Below are 6,000 nucleotides of genomic sequence, written 5' to 3'. Positions count from 1 at the left end.
CCAGCACTGAAAGCTGCCCTTGGAGTTTATGGACTTCCAGGGCTGCAAAGCAAGACCTGCCCTGGAAGCTTTCCTTGTTCAAGCTCCTGGCATGGCCCATGTGGGGACCTTGGAAGACTCCCTCTTTAGAAATTCTCCCTCTGGCCATTCCTTCTGCTTCAGTACTGATGCGCATACACTCCCAGCCTTAACCTTGGCTTTTCAGACTAGCAAATAGTCATAAATAACAATAATGTATTATTAACATATTGATAACAAATGCTATTAGCCATGTGATCAAGACTGGGATTGGAACTGAGCATGTAACTAGGATACTTTTGGGCAGGAGGCCAAGGGTGTCTGTACCACCAGCCTTGGGAAAGAGCCCGGGAATCCTAATTTTTTGCTTTCATCAATTTGCTCTGCTTCCAGAAGGAATCTCTCACCTCCTTGGAATTCTGAGGAACTCTAACTCACTCACAGGATATCTACCTTAGATTATCAAAGATTTTTTTATGTATCTATTTATATCAGATCTACTCAACTAGAAACTCCTTGAGGATGGGCACTGCATCTCTATTTCATATACCCATGGAGACTTTGCCCTTGGCCAACTCCCTGAGTGTCCCTGAGCTGGGAAAGATCTTGATAATCGTCCACTGCAAGTCCCCACCTCCAGTCCACATGCAACAGATGAGCAAAGTGAGGTGACCCTTTCAAAAGAGCAAGAGATGAGCAGGGGACCAGGTATATAAGTGAGAAGTCAGAGATGATCCAAGGAAAAAGGTCATAGAGTTGAGGCTTGCTGTGCCAGAAGAAGGCAGGAACCCAGAGAAATTGGGGGAAAAAAAGGAGATAGAGCGGAGGGTAGGGGGTAGACCGTGAGGACAGTGAAGGCTTTGCAGCAAAAAGCCAGAATTCCTGGGCAGAAATGGGGATTCATCCAGTGTCTGTCACAGCTTCACAAATCTGGGAAGAAGCTTCAGATCAGATCAGTCACTCAGTCGTGTCCGACTCTTTGCGACCCCATGAATCGCAGCACGCCAGGCCTCCCTGTCCATCACCAACTCCCGGAGTTCACTCAGACTCACGTCCATCGAGTCAGTGATGCCATCCAGCCATCTCATCCTCTGTCGTCCCCTTCTCCTCTTGCCCCCAATCCCTCCCAGCATCACAGTCTTTTCCAATGAGTCAACTCTTCGCATGAGGTGGCCAAAGTACTGGAGTTTCAGCTTTAGCATCATTCCTTCCAAAGAAATCCCAGGGCTGATCTCCTTCAGAATGGACTGGTTGGATCTCCTTGCAGTCCAAGGGACACTCAAGAGTCTTCTCCAACACCACAGTTCAAAAGCATCAATTCTTCGGCTCTCAGCCTTCTTCACAGTCCAACTCTCACATCCATACATGACCACAGGAAAAACCATAGCCTTGACTAAACGAACTTTTGCCGGCAAAGTAATGTCTCTGCTTTTGAATATGCTATCTAGGTTGGTCATAACTTTCCTTCCAAGGAGTTAGTGTCTTTTAATTTCATGGCTGCAGTCACCATCTGCAGTGATTTTGGAGCCCAGAAAGATAAAGTCTGATACTGTTTCCACTGTTTCCCCATCTATTTTCCATGAAGTGGGAAGAAGCTTAGAGCCATTCAAACCAAGATTTCTCAAATGACAGTAAAGGGTAGGGATAAACCAGTGTATGTTGCCCTCTAGTACTTTTTTTTTAAATCTTGTTATCTCTATTGAACACAAGACACACAGACCTTTGTCAGGGGTGATTCCTCGGCCCTTCTAAAGAAGTGGGCAGATAAGGGAGAGCTTTCACATATCCTGAGAACAAAGCAGTATGAGGGTTCTGATCACAGCCAGGGGCCAGCTTGGCGAGCAGCCTGAGGGACCCACTGCAGAGCTCCCAACCTGGTCACCACTCTCTGCCCTGCAGGGAGCAACTATGGCCAAATAAGTCCTCCTTCCTACATGGAGTGTGGGAATGGGCCCTGTGCTCCAGAGCCTTCTGAGCCTACTCTTATCTCCCGGTTCAGGCATTCATCAGTGACAGTTCTCATCTCTTCCTGGGCCCCTCACCCACCCAGTCCCTGAACTCTTAGGGCAGACAGCCTCCCTCCTAGCTCAGTGCTCTAATCCTTCAGTTCATCAGTTCAGTCGCTCAGTCCAGTCGCTCAGTCATGTCCGACTCTTTGAAACCCCATGGGCCACAGCACGCCAGGCTTCCCTGTCCATCACCAACTCCTGGAGTTTATCAAACTCATGTCCATTGAGTCGGTGATGCCATCCAACCATCTCATCCTCTGTTGTCCCCTTCTCCTCCCGCCTTCAATCTTTCCCAGGCCTCAGGGAAATCCTTCAGGCCTCAGGTAAATTCACAGGACTCTAACAGCTTCTAACCACCAACTTGTTGGTTGAAAGTGAAGTCGCTCAGTCGTGTCTGACTCTTTGCAACCCCATGGACTGTAGCCTACCAGGCTTCTCTGTCTATCGGATTTTCCAGGCAAGGGTACTGGAGTGGGTTGCCATTTCCTTCTCCAGGAGATCTTCCCAACCCAGGGATTGAACCCGGGTCTCCTGCACTGTAGGCAGACTTCTGAGCCACCAGGGAACTTGTTGGTTAAGCTGCTACAAAAACTCAGATAAGGATATCAGTGATTACATTCCTATTGCCCTTGTCGCTTAAAATAATAAAGGCCTCTCTCAGCCTTCCCTTCCCAAGTGTTTTTTGTTTTTTTTTTTTCTGCAGAAAGATAATTCCCTTATCAAGTACCAAACATTCAGCAAAGCCCGATTTAGAATCGCAACAAGGAGAAACATGTTTCCTGCTGGGTGGAAGGCAGGGAGGGGCGGCTGCCCTCTAGTCCACAGGACTCCCCTTCACAACATTTTAAGTCTTTATGTGTGGAACATCAAGCAAACTCATCACAGTATGCTCAGATCTCCCCAGCTCAGCTGATGCCTGCGCAGGAAGGGATTCCTGCCTCCAGCATGAGCCCAAATGATTGTGGCTAAAGTCTCAAGACTCTGAGCATCCAGGAGAGGAAGCAGTGCTTCAGTGACCGGTAAAAGTCACACTCTACAGCATTCCACAGTCACCGTCTGAAGATACAGAGTTGGAACTGGCTTCCAAGTGCTCCCCTGACAAAAGCCTTTCTTCTCCAACCTCAAAACCCAGCTTTGGACTTGAGTGGCCAGTGTGGCCATAGTATAAACTCTTTTTCTTGGGTTATGGAACTCTTTCAGTCTCTGAAAAGAAACCACAAGGGGTGCACCAGGTCCTTTGTTTCTAGGCCCTGCGTGTAAAAACTATGATGATAAAAATGCTCAAACAGGGCCCTCTGTTCTCCTTCACATCAGATTGTTCTCCTAGTCTATATTTTTTGGATTCAATCCTAAGTATTATATATATATATATATATATATCCCATTAATTTGAGATGTCTGTTTTTTTTTTTTTTTTTTGTGATTAGCAGTAATTTTTCGATGTTTGACTGTATGGGGTTTTTTTGTTTGTTTTTTTCTGCTTCTTTTTGTGTTGTTTTTGTCTTTGCAGCAAACATGACTATGTATCCTGGCTCCTCCCTTACCTTTCCAGGGCAGCTCCTCAGAGCTATCTGAGAGTCTGTCCTCCTGGCTGTAGTTTTCAGAAGGTCCCCCGATCAAACTTTCATTCACTCCTAGGTCCTAGTTTTGACTTGATACATGACTCCCAGCCCTGGGCCAGGACCTTTCCCTACTGTGCAGCTAATTTCCGTGATCCCTGTTTTAGGACCACCCCAGGTCCAGGATTTGGAAGGAAAGGACAGAAACTGGATCTTATTGCCACTGCCTGGACCAGGCAGGTGTCTGAGCCCCCAGCAGGTCCTAAATCCCTCTGGAGATTTAACCCTTTGAGAAACATAGTCCACTGTTAAAGTAAAATGCTCCTGAGGGGAGGGAGGTGAACGGTTTAAGCTAGCTGTCTCGTGAAGAAAAAAAGTTCTCATACCCCAAAGACTGTCCTGTTGCCAAGGCAACAAGTAACAACCCCAAAGGGTTTTAAACCATATCAGCAGTGACAACTCATCTCCCTTTAATGGAACAATGAGAGTTTGCCTTGGTGACTGCACTTGTGTAGGTCAGTCAGTCAGCAACAGTCAGTCAGCAACAGTCACACAGAAACAGTCACCAGCCAGTCCCTAAACTCTCCCTCCTGTAAGTGTGCCCATCCCAGACCTTCACACCTCCCAGCACGTCATGGACGATCACGTCCCTGCTCCACTCAACGAGACTGCCCCACAGGCAGTGCTGTGTACTCCCAAAGTAAATCAGAGATTCAACTTTTTGTTTCAGCTATTTAGAGGTGGTGTCTTCCATAGACACCCTCCACATCTAGTCTGGAACTGCTTGCCTCTCTGGGAGTAATTTTTCCTCCCTCTAGGGCTATTGCTAGTCTCTACAGTATCTTGGTTACTTAGAAAAAGACCAGTTCCAATGAGAGTGGGAGTTCAGATCCCTCCGGCGGGAAACTGAGCAGTGCACAGTCTACATATCTGCACGTTGCAATCTAGCTCGTTCCTCATAGCTGGTCAGTCCGTGAGTGCTACCCATCCCCCCTCCTAAATACATTTTCCCATCTGTCTTCTCCTTTTCGCTCCCACTGCCACAGCCTTGGTGTCAGACCATTGTTTCTTGCCTGTACTGGTGCGGCAGTCTTTAGCATCCTGCCTCTAGAGCAAACACGTTATGTTAGCTCTACCTCTGTGTCTTTGCAGCTGCTCTTCCCTAGGCCTGGCCACACCTCCACCTCTCCTTTCTGGTCAATTTCAGTTCACCATGGAGCTCCAGTGTCGCTGCAATGGACCGAACGTTTATGTCCCCAAACGCATATGTTGAAATCGTAACCTTCAAAATGAAAAATACAAAAGAAATCATAACCGGATGAACCTAGAGCCTATTATACAGAGTGAAGTAAGTCAGAAAGAGAATAATAAATATCATCTATTAATGCACATTTATGGAATCTAGAAAGATGGTACTGATGAACGTATTTGCAGGGCAGCAATGGAGGCGCAGAGATAAAGAACAGACATCTGGGCACAGGTGGGTGGTGGGTGCACTACCATATGTAAAATAGATAGCCAGTGGGAATTTGCTGTATGGCTCAGGGAACTCAAACCAGGCTTCTGTAACAACCTAGAGGGGTGGGATGTGGGAGGTGAGAAGGAAGTTCAAGAGGGAGGGGACATATGTATACCTATGGCTGATTCATGTTGATGTATGACAGAAAGCAACACAATATTGTAAAGCAATTATCCCTCAATTAAAAATAAATAAATGTTTTTAAAATGCAAAAAAAAAATCATAACCTTGATGTGATGGTATTAGGAGGTGCAGACTATAGGAGGTGCTTAGGCCATGCGGGCTCATGGGATTAGTATCTTATAAAAGAAAGCCCAAGGACTTCCCTGATGGTCCAGTGGCTAAGACTCCATGCTTCCAATGCAGGTGGTGGCTCAATTCCTGGTCGGGGAGCTGGATCACACATGCCACAATCAAAGATCCCGCATACTTCAACCAGAATCGAAGATACTGTGTGTCTAACTAAGACCAAGTGCAGCCAAACTGAAGAAAAAAGAAGAGAAATGAACACATTTATTTAAAAAAAGAGAGAGAGAGCTCACAGAGTTCTCTTGCCCTTTTTGCCATGTGGGGACACAGCAAGTATACAGCAGTCTGTGGATCAGAAAGCAACCCTCACCTGACACTGAATCTGCCTCCTAGATCTGACCACACCCTGCCAAGCTCGAGGCTCTCTGACTCCTAGGCATACCTGGATGATGGCATGGATCATATCATCACCACCAGATTTCTTCGCCCCCACCCCAACCAGCCTGTGAGCACTGTACATGAGAACTAGGCCACTTTCATCTCTTTGTAATCAGCTGATCATAAGAAAAGGACTTGAGAGAAAAGTAAATTTAAAATGCCAACTCTATCATTTAATGCTGTTGGGAACTTAAGCAAGTACTCAACT

The sequence above is a fragment of the Bos javanicus genome, chromosome 26 (assembly GCF_032452875.1).
Source record: "Bos javanicus breed banteng chromosome 26, ARS-OSU_banteng_1.0, whole genome shotgun sequence".
Classification (NCBI taxonomy): Eukaryota; Metazoa; Chordata; class Mammalia; order Artiodactyla; family Bovidae; genus Bos; species Bos javanicus.
This window is presented reverse-complemented; position numbering follows the sequence as displayed.